This window comes from Diospyros lotus, chromosome 3, assembly GCF_014633365.1.
Source record: "Diospyros lotus cultivar Yz01 chromosome 3, ASM1463336v1, whole genome shotgun sequence".
Lineage (NCBI taxonomy): Eukaryota > Viridiplantae > Streptophyta > Magnoliopsida > Ericales > Ebenaceae > Diospyros > Diospyros lotus.
In genome coordinates, this window is record NC_068340.1 from 9,424,163 (window position 1) to 9,443,806 (window position 19,644).

Genomic DNA, 19,644 nt, shown 5'->3' on the forward strand with positions numbered 1-19,644 from the left:
CTGCTGGACCAATAATCAAAAGGAGAATTCCCTGAAAATATTTTTAATAAAACGAGGTGAGTCTTGTGGACTCGCGAGTATAAGGTATGTCATGCCCACTAGGAGAGTATACAATAAAATGCTAGGATGATCATCATGAGTATAATAACGTAATAACAGTATAAACAGTGGAATTATAAACCATAAGTTAAATAATTTGATATTTCAAAGGAAAACATAGTGTAGGAAAAATAGGTGCTTAAAGACAACCCCCATAAGTTGTTCCCTAACCACCCAAGTCCCCTATACTTTTGTATGAGATGCATGCACTGATTCTGAGGACACACTAGTAGAAACTGGCCTAACGCCTATATACACATGCACACAAGTATATATATCGGCACATACATCATCATCACACAATATCATCATAAAGGCCCACGTGATAGCAGTGCTGAAACATACTATCCGTGTCTCTCATGGCCTTGGCATGCCAAGCCTCACAGTACCATGATCTTTTCCTGCTGTGAGTCACTAGGGAATCTACTAGATAGTCCTCTAATAATAATGCAAATAATACCCTAATTTATGCACAAGTCATAATCATTTATCATTTCATGTGGTGCCTAAAATACACCATATCATTCAATAATTCACATTCTCAAAACAAGAAATCAATTAGGGTATCTTTCAGTTTATGTCTCTCCCAGTAGGATGAAAATATTTCATGCAAATTAGAAACATTTAAGAGTATTTTTCTATGATCCGCATATAAAAATCATGTACGAGTTATGCATATAAAAATTTATACAAGGTTATAATATTTATGAATAAAACAGTATATACGTGCATAATATAAGGTAATCATAACATATCCTGTCTACTCGCCTGGGAAATGATGACTCAAGTCCGAGTCTGGGGAGAAGATCGAACAAAATCCTGAGAATCTGAGCCTACAATAAATAGAATGGGGTGTCACATTTAGGTAACAAGAATAACGACGTAAAGAAATTACCGAAAATCCTAACCATTGCCTAACACCTTAAATCGATTATTTGGTACCTTGGCCCGCGCAATATTCAAATCTGGCGTCATGGAATTCGTCGAGCTAAGCCATCGACTACGTCATCATGTCTCGCTTTGCTTGCTACGCGTAAGTGTATAGTGGAACTACACACCCACTTATAGGCTGCAATATCATAATATATATATATATATATATTTACCCATAAACTAGTTTTCTTTTAATATAGATAATATATTTTTTTATCTAAATTCCTCCTTTATCAAAAATACATACATATATATATTTATAACTAAATTGATAAATTTTCTTGAAAACTTAATAATTAATTAATAATTTAATAAATGGTTTAAAAGGAATAAATTGCAATATTCTAGCCTCAGATAAAAGGAATCCATCAGAAATCAGGATTCGAAATAAACCCACGTCATCATCATAGGCTAGCCTAGAACGCACTAGGGGTCAGTCTTACTCGGCCTCGAGTCGTCTAATAGGGCTTCGTCCTTAGGAATCCGATCAACAAAATGACTCGCCAATCATATCGCCAATTCTAGGAGACCTAAAGAGAACCCAAATTAAACTGACATCGATATCCCGAGTAGGACCAACCTAACCAAGTCATCCTAGGTTCCCGGACAAGCGACAAGGGAGAACAAGCCGAGTGGGCCAGCCCAAGGGCTGCCACAACTGGGTCAGTCATGCCCAACACATTGGGCCATCCTAAAACCCAATCGGGCCCCGCCATCCTAGGCTAAAACCTAACCCGACATGCCCAACCCCAAAAGCCCTCATTTCCTTTTTCCTAGGATGGCGGGGCTTTTGGGGTTGGGCATGTCGGGTTAGGTTTTAGCCTAGGATGGCGGGGCCCGATTGGGTTTTAGGATGGCCCAATGTGTTGGGCATGACTGACCCAGTTGTGGCAGCCCTTGGGCTGGCCCACTCGGCTTGTTCTCCCTTGTCGCTTGTCCGGGAACCTAGGATGACTTGGTTAGGTTGGTCCTACTCGGGATATCGATGTCAGTTTAATTTGGGTTCTCTTTAGGTCTCCTAGAATTGGCGATATGATTGGCGAGTCATTTTGTTGATCGGATTCCTAAGGACGAAGCCCTATTAGACGACTCGAGGCCGAGTAAGACTGACCCCTAGTGCGTTCTAGGCTAGCCTATGATGATGACGTGGGTTTATTTCGAATCCTGATTTCTGATGGATTCCTTTTATCTGAGGCTAGAATATTGCAATTTATTCCTTTTAAACCATTTATTAAATTATTAATTAATTATTAAGTTTTCAAGAAAATTTATCAATTTAGTTATAAATATATATATGTATGTATTTTTGATAAAGGAGGAATTTAGATAAAAAAATATATTATCTATATTAAAAGAAAACTAGTTTATGGGTAAATATATATATATATATTATGATATTGCAGCCTATAAGTGGGTGTGTAGTTCCACTATACACTTACGCGTAGCAAGCAAAGCGAGACATGATGACGTAGTCGATGGCTTAGCTCGACGAATTCCATGACGCCAGATTTGAATATTGCGCGGGCCAAGGTACCAAATAATCGATTTAAGGTGTTAGGCAATGGTTAGGATTTTCGGTAATTTCTTTACGTCGTTATTCTTGTTACCTAAATGTGACACCCCATTCTATTTATTGTAGGCTCAGATTCTCAGGATTTTGTTCGATCTTCTCCCCAGACTCGGACTTGAGTCATCATTTCCCAGGCGAGTAGACAGGATATGTTATGATTACCTTATATTATGCACGTATATACTGTTTTATTCATAAATATTATAACCTTGTATAAATTTTTATATGCATAACTCGTACATGATTTTTATATGCGGATCATAGAAAAATACTCTTAAATGTTTCTAATTTGCATGAAATATTTTCATCCTACTGGGAGAGACATAAACTGAAAGATACCCTAATTGATTTCTTGTTTTGAGAATGTGAATTATTGAATGATATGGTGTATTTTAGGCACCACATGAAATGATAAATGATTATGACTTGTGCATAAATTAGGGTATTATTTGCATTATTATTAGAGGACTATCTAGTAGATTCCCTGGTGACTCACAGCAGGAAAAGATCATGGTACTGTGAGGCTTGGCATGCCAAGGCCATGAGAGACACGGATAGTATGTTTCAGCACTGCTATCACGTGGGCCTTTATGATGATATTGTGTGATGATGATGTATGTGCCGATATATATACTTGTGTGCATGTGTATATAGGCGTTAGGCCAGTTTCTACTAGTGTGTCCTCAGAATCAGTGCATGCATCTCATACAAAAGTATAGGGGACTTGGGTGGTTAGGGAACAACTTATGGGGGTTGTCTTTAAGCACCTATTTTTCCTACACTATGTTTTCCTTTGAAATATCAAATTATTTAACTTATGGTTTATAATTCCACTGTTTATACTGTTATTACGTTATTATACTCATGATGATCATCCTAGCATTTTATTGTATACTCTCCTAGTGGGCATGACATACCTTATACTCGCGAGTCCACAAGACTCACCTCGTTTTATTAAAAATATTTTCAGGGAATTCTCCTTTTGATTATTGGTCCAGCAGATCTTCTGGTATGATGTCATACCCTCTTTTGATTTCGGATGTATTATAGGATGCTCTGTGGAGACATACCCATGTTGTAGAGTCTGATGTTTTGTCTTTATTTTGTTGGCACATAATTGTGCCAAGGGCCCGAGATACGGGATCGGGTATGTATTATTGACAGCAGTGTGATAGATATTCTTATTTTGTACAGCTGCTGTATATGAAATATTGAGATATTATGTTAGAAGGTGAATTGGTATTTTATTCATGTTCTATATCTTGTCAGTAATATTGTTTTATTCAAATCGAGCTAGAGAAGAGGCTTACTAGTCCATTTTGGGGCCGCTGGGCCTAGGGATTAGTGCCGGTCATGACATACCAGATTTCGGGTCGTGACATATTCATCGCTATAATGCAGAACTAGACAATGAGTGTTTAGCTAAAATGATAATTAAATTAGAATGCACCTTTTTGTTTGCACAAGATCCCACTTTTAAGTGGTATTGTAAAACTATACACAATTCACAGTCTAGAGATTTCTCTAGGAACACTATTAGAAATAAAGTAATGAGATTATTTTTAATATATAAAGATAAGTTAAAAAATGTATTTAATCAACTTACTAGTAAAATCTCACTGATGTCTGACGTATGATATGACGGATTAACAAATAATCATTATTTATGTGTGACAGGCCATTGGATAGATGATATGTGGGCTATTAAAAAAAGAATAATTACTTTTAAAGAACTTGTAGAAGCACACAGTGAAAACTACATAGCTCAAGCGATTTCACAGTCCGTATTAGATTATAATATTTTGAAAAAAATATTTTCTATTTCTTTTGATAATGCTAGTAATAATGTCGCAGTGGAACAATTAAAACTTTTTGTGCCCTTAATTTTAGGGGGAAAATTGTTTCACAATAGATGCACATGTCACATTTTAAATTTATGTGTTCAAGACGATCTTCGTGTAGGTTCAGAGTCAATAGAAAAAGTAAAAAGTTGTTTAAAATTCATACGCACTAATATGTCTAGACTTAGAGAATTGAAACAATTAGTTCATATTTATCAATTGCCCTATAAAAAATTTCAAAAGACATTGAAACTAGATGGAATTCAACATTTTTGTTATTACAAATGATAACACCATATAGAGAACTTTTAACAATGTTTTGGAATAAAGAAATGCCCCTATCTCATCACATAACTGAACTTGATTGGAATGTGTTAGATATTCTTATTTTTATATTAGAACAATTTTATCATGTTACAGTTATATTTTTTGGTTGTAAATACCTAACAATTCTCATTTTTTTAAGAGAAATATATAGTATAGTAAATTGTTTCAATGAATATAGAGAACATCAATGTTACATGTCATTTCTTGACCCAATGGAAGCAAAATTTAGGAAATATTGGATGCAAATTCCACCACTTTACCTAATAGCTAGTACGTTAGATCTCACACAAAAGTGGAATGTTGTAGATAGTTTTTTAGATTTTTATGGTAATGCTATGAATATTGATATAGATGATACGAAATATGAAGTTAAACAATTAGTATATGAAATTTATAATTTGTACGAATTTCATTTTAAACTTAGACAATGGGTTAAAGACTCATCAAAACAAATAAAATCCAAAAGAAATTTAAAATTTGAATTTTCAAAATTTTTGAGAAGTAAACAATACAAAAAACAATTACAATGTCAAGTAGTGCATTTAATGAATTAGACTTTTACTTAAATAGAGATATACAATTTTTTGATGATGAAATAAATAATTTTGATGTTTTGGCCTGCTAACGCCTAAACCAACACACATATCCCGTTTTGGCTGCCATGGCTTGTGATGTGCTAACTTTTCCGGTGTCCATAGTACCATCAGAGTCTACTTTCTCTGCAGGTAACAGGGTGTTAGATCCAAAAAGATAAAGATTATCACCAAAAATATTGGAAATGTGTGTTAGCTTTAAAGATTGGCTCGATGTGGAGTTCGAACAACAAGGGATCGAGTTAGTAGATGAATCAAGTGAAGATGATGTTAATAACTAGCTGAAGCCACTTTACCTTTGTAATTTTGTACTATTTTTTTTTATTTAATCGAAAAGATGTAAAAATTTAATTTAACTATTGTACTCTCTCACTAATCAGTATTGTCAATCGCCATTTGAGTGATGAGAGTTTTTTGCTAGCTGCAAGATAATGATCTTGCTGTAGCAATAGATTTAAAAATTTCCTACCTCTAAAAAGAGACTAGGATTATTATGGATGGTTGCTAGTTTATGTAAAAAAGGTAAAAAAATTATTTTATTGAACTTCTTCGAGTGATGGTTTGTAATTATGTTATGTTTTATTATTAATTATTGATATTAGATGCTAACAAATTTACATTTCGCAATATATATAAATAATAATCATCAATATATTTAAAATTTTCAAGCTAAATTTTTTATATATTTAAATTATAAATAAAGATTCTTCTTTTTATATGTGTATTATTTTTCATATCAATTTACAAGAAAATTTATAAGGTATATAGAATTTTGAAATATAAAATGATGAAATAATATTTAAAACTTAAGATAGAAAATTGTTTTAAAAGGAAAAAAAGAAAAAAAATTAATTTTTATATATGCATTATTTTGATTTTTATATATGTATATATTATATACATTATTTTTAAAAAAAATTATTTAAAAAAAAGAAAAAAGGGGTCGAGCCCACTAGGCCCAGCCTGTTAGGCCCTGTGGGCTAAGGGCCCGACCCGGCCCTCTAGCCCGCGAGCTGGCCCAGTCGAGCCCTATTCATGGCAAAAGGGGTCGGGCCCAGCCCGACCCTTTCAGTAAAAGTGTCAGCCTGACCGATTGAAAAAGCCCATGGGCCGACCCGATTGGCCCTTTTGACATCTTTAATTTAAAGATCCATAAGTTTTTATTAGTTTATGATATTAAGGTTAGGGTAGGGATTAACAAGAAAAGATACGAATTGCAAAGTAAGAAAAAGTTAATGAAAATTTTTCCGCACTAATTCATGAGAATTTCACTTAAAAGTCCCAAAAATATTTCATGATTATTTTTCTTTATTTAAATATATATATTTTTTCTTTTTCTTTCTTTCTCTTTATTTCTTTTAATATATGTTTTTTTTTCTTTCTCTTTTTTTTTTGAATATATACAAATAAATACAATCACAAATATAAATACAAATAAGAAATGATCACAAAATATTTACTGCTCTTTCACATTTTCTCTATTTTCACCATTCCTCCCAAACTTAATTTTCATCATTTATGTGGGAATGGTAGCTTTCAACTCTATTTCATCAATTTTAATAAATTAACTCTTAAATTTATAACACTCACATTGATATCCTCTCTCTCTTTTGTCTCTCACATATTTTTCACCACCAATTCCTTTTAAAGGATAGGTTTGGTGTTTAGGTTATAAAAGATAGATTAATATAGTTTGCTAAAGAAAAGACTCAATTATATACAAGGTTCAATTGGGTAAACTAGGGATAAATTTAAAATACATGGTAAATTTAAAGGCTATTAATTTCGATACAAATAATGCCTAAATCATATCCTTAATTGTGCAATGTTTAAGATTTCGCGTTGAGAAACAATCAAATAAGTTCTAAAGTTTGTTAAGATCTATTTAAAGTTACAAAATTTATATAAATATTTTCTAAGTAGCAAAACAACTCATTATTCAAGGTTATGTGCTCAAATTGTTTCAAAAATTTCAAATGAAAAATAAACTAATTCAATCTTTAAATACAAATGATCATAATGTGGAGTATTTTTCAAAAGTCATAATTTATTTCAATCAAGTTTTATCATAGGCTCTTCAATCATCCAAACAAACAAACCTCAAATCAAAACAAAACAAAATAAATATATTTTTTATTTTTATACATAAAAACACATTTTTTTTTTAAATTTTCCCATCTACCCCCAAATTTAAAATCAATATTGTAAGAGAAATAAAAGATATAAAGAACAAAAATATTCCCTTGGTTTTATTGTAGTCTTTCATGACATGCGTGGTGCTTCAATGCTTTTTTCATTAGTGTTTCTACAAAACATGTAAAATCAAATTCAAAATTAAAGAACACATATCTAATTAAAAATTAAGGTGATAAAATAAAATAAAATGTAGCAAATGAAAAAAAATTGAGTTGCCTTCTAAAAAGCGTTTGTTTATAGTTTTTATAGCTAGTCTTGACAATATGTTGCACTAATCAATTTTGTTGGAAGTCTTTTGTTACACAAAACCTCCATTCGCATATGACTTCAACCTTTGACCATTAATCTTGAAAGTTCTATATTCACTTTGCAGTTCCACTGCACCATATGAAAAAATCTTGGTAATGGTAAATATGGCAAACCATCGAGAGCAAAGTTTTCCCCAAAATAATTGAAATCACGAGTTGTAAAGGAGTACTTGTTGCCCTTCTTGAAATTCTTGCCTCATAATATTTTTATCATATCATATTTTGGTTTTTTCTTTATAAATACTGGCATTTTCATATGCATCAAGGTGGAATTCATCAATTTCATTCAACTGCAACAATTTATTTTCATCTGTAATTTTCATATCAAAATTTAACAACTTCATTGTCTAGTAAGCTCTATGCTCCAATTCTATTGGTAAATAACAAGCTTTACCATAGATTAGACAATAAGGGGACTTTTCAATTGGTGTCTTGAATGTTGTCTTGTATGCCCATAATGCATCATCTAACTTTTTGAACCAATCTTGCCTTGAAGAATTCACAAGAACTAATGAGTGCTCTTGGGATGCCAAAGCGAGTAAAAGTGTTCTTTCGTAGAAAATTGAGTATACTTTTAGTAGTATTGTATGGAAATGCCATTGCCTCAATTCATTTAAATGCATAGTCCACAGCCACAAGAATATATTGATTTGAAAAAAGAGGGTGGAAATGCTCCCATAAAATCTATTTTTCATACTTCAAACAACTTTAATTCTAAAATATTATTTAATGACATTTCATTTTTACGAGAAATATTATCGATTCTTTGACACCGATTACATGCATTAACAAAGTTTTGAGCATATCTAAATAATGAATGCAAATAAAATGCACATTGAAGTACCTTAGCAACTGATTTTAAAGGACCTAAATGACCACCACATTTTCGAGAGTGACAATAATTTAAAACACTTTCAATCTCATTTTCAAGAATACATTTTCTAATAAGTTGATTTGAACAATATTTATACAAATATGGATCTTGCCAAATGAAATATTTAATATTAGAAAAGAATTTTTTTATTTGTTAATAAGATAAATGAAAATAAACAATATTGCAAGCCAAATAATTTACAAAGTCAGCATATTAAGGAGTATTGGAAATGTGGATTGCTAATAATTGTTCATCGGAGAAATATTCATTGATAGGAAATGCATATTCTTTTACCTCTTCCAGTTCCAGTCTAGATAAATGGTTTGCTACTAGATCCTATTTATTGTCTTTTATTTCTAAATTAAATTTCTGTGACTTTTTTATCTTTTCGTTGTCCCAACAGTGCTCCTATTGCATTGTCACTTACATCACACATCAGTTCGAAGGGAAAACTCCAATCAGGGGACATTATAATGGGAGCTAAAATTAACACATTCTTCAACTTGTCACATAAGCACTCATCAGTAAATTTAATAGGTGTATCCTTCATCAATAAATTATGAAGAGGCTTAGTGATTTTAGAGAAGTCTTTGATGAATCTTCTATAGAATCCAACATGTCCCAAAAAGCTCCTCATTCTTTTGATAGAGGTACGTGGAGGTAATTTTTCAATAATCTCAATTTTTGCTCATCTACTTCTATTCCCCTAGTTGAAATTTTTTGTTCCAATACAATTCATTCTTCTACTATGAAATGACATTTTTCCTAGTTTAACACCGAATTAGTTTCTTCACATCTCTACAAAACTAAGAAAAGATTAGCCAAACAATTATTAAAAGAATAACCAAATACAGAGAAGTCATCCATGAAGACTTCTATAATTTTTTCCACCATATCGAGAAAAATAGCTATCATGCACCGTTGAAAGGTTGCGGGTCCATTACACAAACCAAATGACATTCTTCGATAAGCAAATGTTCTGTATGCATATGTAAATGTGATTTTCTCTTGATCTTTGGGTGCAATAGGAATTTTATTGTATCTCGAGTATCCATCTAAAAAGCAATAATAAGCATTACCTGCAAGTCTCTCAAGCATTTGGTAAATAAACAGTAAAGGAAAATGATTTTTACGAGTGATAGTATTTAATTTGTGATAATCATTATACATACGCCAACTCGTTATCGTTCTTGTAGGAATGAGTTCATTTTTGTCATTAGTTATTATTGTCAATGCTCATTTCTTATTTACAACTTTTATCGAATTTACCCAATTGCTATCATATATAGGATAAATGATACTAGTATCAAATAATTTTAAAATTTCAATGGATTCAAATGGTGTTGGTGCTTAACAGTGGGTTTATAATTTTCCTCTATCAAAAATTTATGCATACATAAAGGACTAATGCCTTTGATATTAGCAATAAACCATCCTAAATGTAATATCCCAAATTTTTTAAAGGGTTTAAAAATAATTTTAATGTGGGCCATAGGTGAAATTATCAAAAGATTAAGGACTCAAGAGTAATTTCTTACAGTTATAAGTGTCAAAACGATTACAGGGAAAGCCCCAGAGCATAATTGTCTAAGCAAAATGATATGGACTCGATGAGTGTCCCGAGATAGGATTTATAATGTTAAAAGAAAACGGAATTGAGCCAGTTTTCGGTACAGCTAAAATACAGTTTCGATTCAGGCTGAAAAATCGAATCATCACAGGAAATTTTTGAAAAATAAACGGACCCTGAGGGGGCTCCAGTTTTTAGTAACAATCAACCCTGAGGTAGTTTCGGGATGAATCAATAGCCCGGTGAGGGCGCAAGAACACAATCATCCATATCGAGTAATCTTGGAGTTATTAATTTTGGATTTTCGGTATCGTAATACAAATTAATTTGATGTTTAAGGAGGTAATTGCAATTAGAGAATTTCAAAGGTTAAATAGAGACAAAATTAAGGTTTAGATATGTAATTTTTTTATTATTAGTGTAATATATAGTGTAATATATAGTGTTATATATATATATGTGTGGCCTTGCGCGCGCGTGTGGGGGTATTTTGATGGCCGACATCTTTATATCTTTATGGCCGATAATTGCGCAAGAATTGAAGGAAATGGCGACATGATTTGAGGAAATGGGGGCATGATTTGAGGAAAAGATGATTGAGATTAGATTTTGATTAAGTATGATGTATAATATATGTATATATATATGTGCTGTGGGCGCCTATAATTTGCAAATGGCAGAAAAACCATGGCTGAGATCTGAGAGCATGAGAGAAGGCAAGATGGAGGGAGAGAGAAAGTCCGAGACTGAGAGATCGGATGAGGGATAGAGAGAGAGAGGGGGTTGACCAAAGGAAGCGAGCCACAAGCGGCCATAGCTGCGAGCTCCATGCGGCCATGGCAGCTCGGCAGTGGGTTGGTTGGCGAGCAGGGCACCGCGAGATGGCACGCGAGGCGACCAGTGATGGTCGCAGCAACGGAGGCTGGGCGTGATAGCAGCTCGCAGGAGTTGCGAGCAACGAGCTCACAGTGGCTGGGCGCAGCAGTAAGCGATGCAGGGGGGCCGAGCGCGAGCAGGAAGGCCGATTCGATGGTGGTGGCAATGGCGCATTGGCCGAGGGGGTAGCCGGTGGCGAGTGGCAAGGCGGAAATGGGGCGGTGGCGTGCGGCGAAGTTGGGTTTGGTGGAGTTGCAAGGGCAGCCGTGGGAGTAAGGGAGGAAGAAAGGTTGAAGAAGAAGGAGGAAATAAAAGAAAAAGAAAAAAAAGAAAAGGAAAAAAAATAGAAAAAATGTGGAGAAAAATTCTGAAAAATGTCAAAATGGGGCTAGAGGAGTTTTCCGAAGCTAGAAAATTGATCGAACATGCATTTCGATGTTAGAGCACGCTTATCGAGGAAGCCTGAGAGGCTAAGTAAAGGTGAATATAAATTTTTTAGAAAATTCTAGAAATTCAAGAATGTTATTTTATGAAATGTTATAGTGAAATATTTGAGAAATATTTAGTTTAGATTTATTGAGAAAAAATAGGAAGAAATAGAAAGAAAATGCAAGAAATTATGGAAAAATAGGTTTTAATATTTATTTAAATAAATATGATGATTAAGATGCATTGAGGCTTAAGTTGAAGTGACTTGTGAGGCTTAAGTTGAAGTGACTTGTGCGAATTTTGAGGTTAGCACGTAAATCGAGATGATGCACATATTTCGAGGCAAGACGCAAATATTGATGTAGCCCGATAAGCTTGAGAAGGTAAGTGGTACTTCTCAACTGGATTTAGTTTTATGAAAATGCTTGGTTTGTAAGTTGTTCGATCAAAAAAAAAAAAACTGATTTTATGTAAATGATTTTATCATGTTATCATACCTTGATGTATGTCATGTAGATTGCATTTACATGCGTTGATTATGAAATATGCATATGAGCATGATGAGATTCACAGTCATACGTTGCATGGGTTTGGGATTAGGTACTGGCGCCGTTGCTTTGCTAAGGGTGCACCCATACACCCCGGTCTGGCAGTGAGACTAGAAAAATGACGGGTAATTTTAAGGTGCAATCGACCCAAACATGAGAGTTATGATGTTATGTGCATTGCATACATACATGAACATTAAATGTTTTGTCCCATTTGATGATTCATCATCTAACTTGGGCTTTGCCCCTAGAATATTCAAACGTTCCAGATGGAGATTGTAGCAGAAACGAGAATGAATAAGGCATGAAATGGCACTTAGCGAAGTGCATGATGAGTTGTATGGTGAGTTGAATGTATGTTATACAACACATGTATTTAAGTTCTACTACTTTGAATTTTGAACGTTTTGAGGAATGATAATGTATAGTTTCATTTATAGTTAATGATGATGTACTTTGTTTATAGTTAATGAGAATGTAAGAATTGATTTATAATTAATGTTAAGATATTAGGTTCGATTCTAGCTTCCGCATTTAATGTTTATGATGATTTTCTTTCGAGATAAATGTATGGAGATTTTGGGATAGATATAAGGAGTGATATGATTTCGCAATAGTTTTTAAGAAAAAAAAATTTATTATCCCAAATAATAGCGCGCTCGAAAAACGGGGCATTACACTAAAGCTGTAACGTGCCCTCTTAAGATATGCAACAATTTTCCTTTCTCTTCATTATTCAAGGATGCATAAATAATTACAAGAAGTGTGGAGGATTTCCCCAGAAATGCGTACCTTAAGTGTGATGATAGCTGTTTGAGATTAAGGTTTGGGGGTTGCTCGATGGATGGAATTGATGGGGTTGATCTTTTTCCAAACTCTTCAAAAACAGTTCTTATTGATAAACATGATTGGATGACTCTTGTTGATGACTCTGTTGGATCGAATTCTAATAGTGTTGTTGATTGTGCATCCAAAAATTGCATGTCTTTTCTTAAAGGATCTTTAGGATTTTCATAAATTTCAGCAACACATTCATCAATAATATCAACCATAAAGCATACATCATTTTTCAAAGGATATTTAGAACTTTGAAAAATATTAAAAATTGTCTCATCTTCCCCAACTTTCAAAGTTAGTTTACCTTATTGCACATTAATCAAATCAATTACAATAGCAAGGAAATGCCGACCAAGAATGAGAGGTATCTCTCTATCTTCCTCCATATCAAGCATAATAAAATCTACTAAAAAGATGAAAATTTTCACTTTGACAAGAACATCTTTAATGACTCCTAGTGGATATTTCACAGATTTATTTGTCAATTATTTTCGACGTTCGATTTTAGCCAACCACTATTCATTTTTTGGATCGCGGTGAATAAGTCCAAAGTGCCAAGAAGAAGAAAACAAAGATCTCGGACGTGAATCGACACCAGGATTTTTACGTGGTTCGACCAGAACGATGCCTAATCGACGATCGCACTCTAATTATTCCTCTAGAATGGCGGTTTCTCTTCCTCCTCTCTTTTTGTCCCTCTGACCTCTCTTTTGTATTGAGGGGTCCTTACAATTTAGATAATATATAGAAATATAAAGACTACATAATGGGGACAAACAACCTTTATCATTTACACAAAATCGGGAGTGGGATCCCCATTACGAGGAGCATGGGTTGTTGCAGATAAAGTAAACGGACCCTACCTTTGACTTCTCAGCAACTTTGCCACTTATGCGAGCTGGAGGTTTTAGGCCAACGACCTGGATGGTCCAGCGATCTGAAGGGCATTGTCGGGAGCCTGTTAGTCGATCACTGGGAGCTTCTCGGGGAGCTCACCAGGTGTTCGCTTTACGAGTTTCAGATTTCAATGGTGGCTGGACTTTCTTTGGCGAGGTCGTCTGGGCCTTCCTGGCTGGTTTATGGGGCCGAGTCTGGCCCATGTGGAGTGATACAGGAAATACATATAACAGAAGCCCCCTAGTTCGCGGTGCGATCTTCGCACTGGGAGCTGACGCGTGCCAACTGTTCTTCCACCTCTCCGACTTCTACCCAATTACTTTGAATCTCGTCGTTCTACGCAGCACGCCTTGTCTGTAGCGCATTTAGTGCGCACGTTCCCCCATTATGGCGCATGATTGTGCCGTAGGACCCACAAGTTGTCGTGCGGCTGCTGGATGCGGAGCATGCGGTAAGTCGTCTTTTGATCCCATGGCTGGGATCGATTGGGCCATCAGCATAAATAGTAGGAGGTGTCCCCCCCTTTCCCTCTTTCACGCTATTTTTGAAACCTCTTTCAGCTTTCACCTTTCTTTCTCGAGCCTTCCACTGCCGCCATTCTCTCAGACTCCGATTGTTCTCGCCCGATGCTTGATATGAGTCTCCATACAGACGTCAGGCTTAGTGCTTGGTAAGTTTGCCGTGACTTTCTTCACTTTTCTTTTTCTTCTTCTTCTTCTTCTCGTGAGGCCGTCCATCGTCGGTTAGCCGTTGGTGGTTTCTCTGGCCTCGTCGATCGATGTCGCCTTCATTTTTTGGGGAAGCGACACGATTTGGTTTAGCGTTTGCTGAGCTTTTGGGCATAATGACCCTAGGATTAGTTTCCCATGGAATACCGGGCTTGCGGCTGTAGCCCCTCCACCTTAGGCAGCACCCCGTTTCAAAGCGCTCGGTCTGAAAGATTTAAGGGACATTTTTAGGGTTTTTCTAGTTTCTTGAGGTTTGGTTCACGACTTGCGACCTGACTGTTCTTTCTTTTCATTTGTAGATGCCCGATCAATACCGCGGAAAGTCAAGTCAAAAGCGCTGCAACCATATCGTAGGGGAGAACGACACTTCGAACTCCGAAGATTGCCTTGTCATGGAGGGTCAAAACTTTGAGGGTGCGAGCTCGCGGTCTAGGGAGGTTGTCATCCTGACCTCTTCAAAAACCGAGCTGGAGGTCCAAGATCAAGTCCCTGAAGGGAGTACTGGACGCGCGATCTTCAAGAGATTCCCATCCAAGGCCAAACCTCACGAGGTGATGGCTTGTACTCGGGAGTTTCGTCTCCCCAGGAACTGCTGAGTATACATCCCTGCTTCGAGTTCCCACACAGCTTATCCACCATCCAATTTCGTAGCCATCAGCCCCTAGCACCTTGAGTCTGGCCTTAGGTTTCCCGTAGCTCCATACCTTATTGCCCTTCTGAACGACGTCAAGCTCGCCCCCTTTCAATTAACACCGAACTCGTATGCCCAACTCACTTATTTGGCCGTCTTATTCCTCAAAAATAAACTTCCTCTTCCTTCGTCGAAACTAATAAAGTTTCTATTTTCCTTCAAAAATGCCAAGGACGGGCTGTACTACCTGGCAACTCGTCCTTCCCCATATAAGGCCGCCCTTTCTCAGGGTAAAGTGAAGGGGAAGTCCAACGTGGGCGATTACAAGTCTAGTTGGTTCTTCGTGTCTTGCCCTTCTCTTTTCCTACTTAGGAACTATAGCTTTGTACTGACCCCTAGTAAGAGAATATTAGCTCACACAGATCCTTTTTTTTTTTTTTTTTTTCTTGAGTACGTGTTTTAACTTGCTCATCTTTTAATGCAGATTTTGGGGGGTAAGAAACCAATTTTATTGGCTGAGGAGACCGACGTCCTCAACAAGCTTGTGGCTGCGAGGTCGAGTTTGGAGATTCTTGAGCTTTCAGACGAGCTTCTCCAAGAAAACGAGCTCGCCCCTCCTCTCAGCGTCGAGACCGTTTAGGGGGACCATATCAGGGATTTGGGTGCTGAGATCCCCCCGTCTGCTTTCCAGGTCGCAGAGCCGAGTAGTTCAAGAGGAGAAGCCGATCAAGACGAAAGTATGGTTGACCTCGACCTCTTCCAGCCGAAGTGATCTAGGGCGAGATCGGGAGTTACCTCGTCCTCAGTCCCGAGCTCTGGCTCACGGGGTGGTAGGTCGAAACAGTCACAACCGCAACTGCGTCCCCAGCAACAGCAACAGCAAACTCAGCAGCCACAGGGTGATCAGCAGGAGCAGCGGCAAAGAGCTCTGCCCCATCAACTGCAACAGCAAAAGCAAACCCATCAGCAGCCAGGGCATCGGGCCCCTGCCTCCCGCGACCACAGTTCGAGTGGGGCCCATGGGAAGGAGGTCGCAGCGGAGGTTCGAGATGCTCCTGCTGCAGGTTCGAAGAGGAGGCCTGACCAGCCGCAGTAGAGGGAGGACATCAGGGCCAAACGAGCTAGGGTCCCCGAGAAGGAGCTAGCCTTGGAGGCCCTGCCAGGAGGGGTCTATGTTAGCTCCCTCCTGGATTGCATGCCCGACCTCTTAGGCGCGACCTCGAAGCCCCTCGATGACTCAAAGCTAAAGCGGGGCCCTCTCTGCGACTTCATGACCTGTCATAGTCTGGTGGTAAGTGAAAATTTTTCGTACCTTGGTTCCTTAGTTTGCTTTTTAATGGGTTAACCTTTCTTCTTTCACAGGTTTCCCTTACTGCCATGAAGCTCCGAGCTCAGTATAAGGATTTTGAGGAGCAGCTTCAAACGGTGAGCACGTCCCTTCAAGCTGAGATAGTGAAACTTGAAGACGGGAAGAATGCTAAAAAAGATGAAATAACGAAGCTCTCGGACGAGAAGAAAGCTCTCCAGGTCGAGCTCCTCGCTACCAAAAAAGAGGTGGAGGGCTCCGAGATGCGCCTGAGGGTGGAAGTTCAAAAAAATAAAGATCTCAACGAGGAGCTTCGTAGATCAAAGAATATGTGGGAGTTCGCTAACTCCGGGCTCACCGGCGAGTTGAATAAAGCGAAAGAGGAGTTGCGGAAGGCTCAGGAGCGACTGAAATCGACCGAGGCGGAGTTGAAGGCAGCAAAAGAGGAGCGGAATCAGGCTGATGATCGTGCTGCTCGATGTGAGGAGCTCGCTAAGAGGACCATTGACGATATAAGGGCGGAGGTTGGAGCTCGGATGGACGCTGCGCGCTGGGAGACCAAGTTCGACACCTGCTTGGCGTTCCTGTACACCCTTTGGGTGAATCATCCTGAGATGGACTTCTCATTCTTTGGTGCGTAGGCTGTCGAGGACGTGGAGCGGTACGCTGCCGAGGCCACGGAGGACGCCGACGATGCCACTCTCCTCGATTCGTCCGTGGTCGTGACGCAAGCTGCCCAGGTCGAGGCTGAGCCATCTGGGGCTGCCGAGGCGTCTCTTGTGGAGGTTGCCGAGGCACGTTCGGTCGGGGCTGTGGAATCCCAACCGACTCCGTCTACTGCAGCCCAGCCCATCAAGGTCGATCCTACAGAAGCAGTCGCCCCTCCTAGCTAGGACTCTCACACACATTTTTTTTTTTTTGTGTAATACGAGCCTCACTTAATGAAAATGAGCGCTTTCTGTACTTGTGTATCTTGCCTTATGTTTCTTTGTGAGCTTAAGCCAGTCAAACTTAGATTCTAACAAAGTCCTGACATAATAATCTTTAAACCAATCTCCATGATAAAACCTGAAAACAACTTCAGCGAACTTCCGCATACCTTAGCTTGAAAAATTGACTCGGAGGAAGTTTTCAATATCTCGAGAATGAATCGTCTGAACATAGGTCTAGGTAGTCCCAGAGTATCCCCGGTGCGCAGGTTTGTATGCTCGAAAGAGCTCGCCGTCGATTGTTGCAATAATCAACGCGAACACTTATACTTAGGCAATTTTAAGAAAACCCCCAACTAGTATGTCTTGACAAAATAATGAGGACCTTACCGAGGTGTATGTAAAGGCAGATCATCTTGCGATCTCGGCTAACATATAGTGGTTGAGTAGCTCGTGATAGACAACCAGGACGTGTGCCCGGTAGGTCGCGAATAGTCTTGTTTAGGCGAATTAAGATGGGCTTCAGCTGACACGGTTTACTATTAAAAATTTGCTAGGATATGAGATTGTGTCGCGACCCCGACTAGCATATTGGGGCTCTTGCCAAGTTTTAACAAATCGGGAGTGAACACTCAGGTAGGTCGCAGACCATGGCTTAAGCCAAGATAAAAGGACCCCAGTTAGAGAAAACTTAACTTGTACCGCCAAGTTATATGTTCAGGCGGGTCATGGCTTGTTATTTCGTTGACTTGCATGGCCGAGATACGTGTCCAGGTAGGTCGCATTACGACCTCAGCTAACACACAGTGGCTTCTACAAGTTTTAATCGAACCGAGAGGGAACACGCAGGTAGGTCGCAGGCCATGGCTTTAGCCAGGATAAAAAGATCTTGGCTAGTGAACCCTAGCTCGGAGTGGAAGTGGTTGCTCAATAGGTTCCAAACCATGACATTAAGTCAAGATGAATGGTTCTCAGCACGCAGTCCACGACCTGAGGGAGGGACCAAGGTGAATGCTCAGTTAGGCCGTAAACCGTAACACAGTGACTAAGTTACTTAGGCCCCAGCTCGTAAACCATGGTTTCTCAACCCCTCATTTCGGGGGTATTCAATCGAATACCAATAAGAATAAAGTGCAATGAAAGTTCATAAATTCTGATCAAAACCATGAAGGTTACTCATAATAAAAAGATGAAGTATGGGCAAGAACAATTACATTTATTTGAAGTAGGGATGAAGGTGTTTCGTGTTCCAAGCTCGTGGGAGAGGAAAACCGTCCATGTTTGCCAGATGATATGCTCCGTTACTCATATTTTCCTTGATGATAAATGGACCTTCCCAGTTAAGGCCTAGGGTGCCATTGCTTGCCGCCCGAGCTCCTAGGAGTACTAGGCGTAGTACTGTGTCTCCGACGTTGTAACGTCGGATTCGGACCTTCCTGTTGTAATATTGCGCCACCCTTTGTTGATAGATGGTGACTCTTACGCGAGCTACATCTCTCGATTCCTCGAGCAAGTCCAGATTCGCCGCTAGCAGCTCGTCACAATGATCTGAGTTGAAGGTGGCCCTTCGGTGGCTGTCTACTTCATTCTCAGCGGGGATCATAGCCTCCGATCCATATGCCATTGAGAATGGGGTTTCTCCGGTGTTGCTTCGAGCTGTTGTTCGATAGGCTCAGAGCACTGTTTGCAGTTCATCCACCCAAGCCCCCTTTCTAGCTTTAAGCTTTGTTTTTAAGGTTTGCTTGATTATTTTGTTGACAGCTTCAACCTGCCCATTGGCTTGGGGGTGATCAACGGCGGTGAAATTTTTTCGGATCCCCATTGATTCGCAGAATTGGTTGAATTACTCGCTGGTGAATTGGGTTCCGTTGTCCGTTATTATTTGCTGCGGCACTCCGAACCTGTAAATTATGTTATCCCATGTAAACGCTTGCGCCTTCGCACTAGTGATCTGCGCGAGCTCTTTGGCCTTTGCCCATTTGGTGAAGTAGTCAACCGCCACTATGGCATGCTTGCACCCTCCGCGAGCCGTTGGGAGTGGCCCAATTGATCCATGCCCCAAATGGTAAAGGGCTACGGGCTGCTCATTTGCTGCAGGTAACCTGGCGGAGCTCGCGGAACCTTGGCGAACCTTTGGCACTTTTCTCATTTC

The 19,644-nt window shown here is 38.4% G+C and overlaps 2 long non-coding RNA genes across 2 annotated transcripts; one reads left to right on the top strand and one right to left on the bottom strand.

Annotated features, from left to right (window-relative positions):
• Nucleotides 1-281: 281 nt before the first annotated feature.
• Nucleotides 282-1,446, bottom strand: LOC127796540 (uncharacterized). Its single transcript, XR_008022021.1, has 2 exons — nucleotides 1,042-1,446; nucleotides 282-932 (listed from the first exon to the last, which is right to left on the bottom strand). It is a non-coding gene; the product is annotated as an uncharacterized LOC127796540 (long non-coding RNA).
• Nucleotides 1,447-2,163: 717 nt separating this feature from the next.
• Nucleotides 2,164-3,322, top strand: LOC127796541 (uncharacterized). The gene is made up of 2 exons (XR_008022022.1): nucleotides 2,164-2,562; nucleotides 2,672-3,322. It is a non-coding gene; the product is annotated as an uncharacterized LOC127796541 (long non-coding RNA).
• The last annotated feature ends 16,322 nt before the right edge of the window (nucleotides 3,323-19,644 follow it).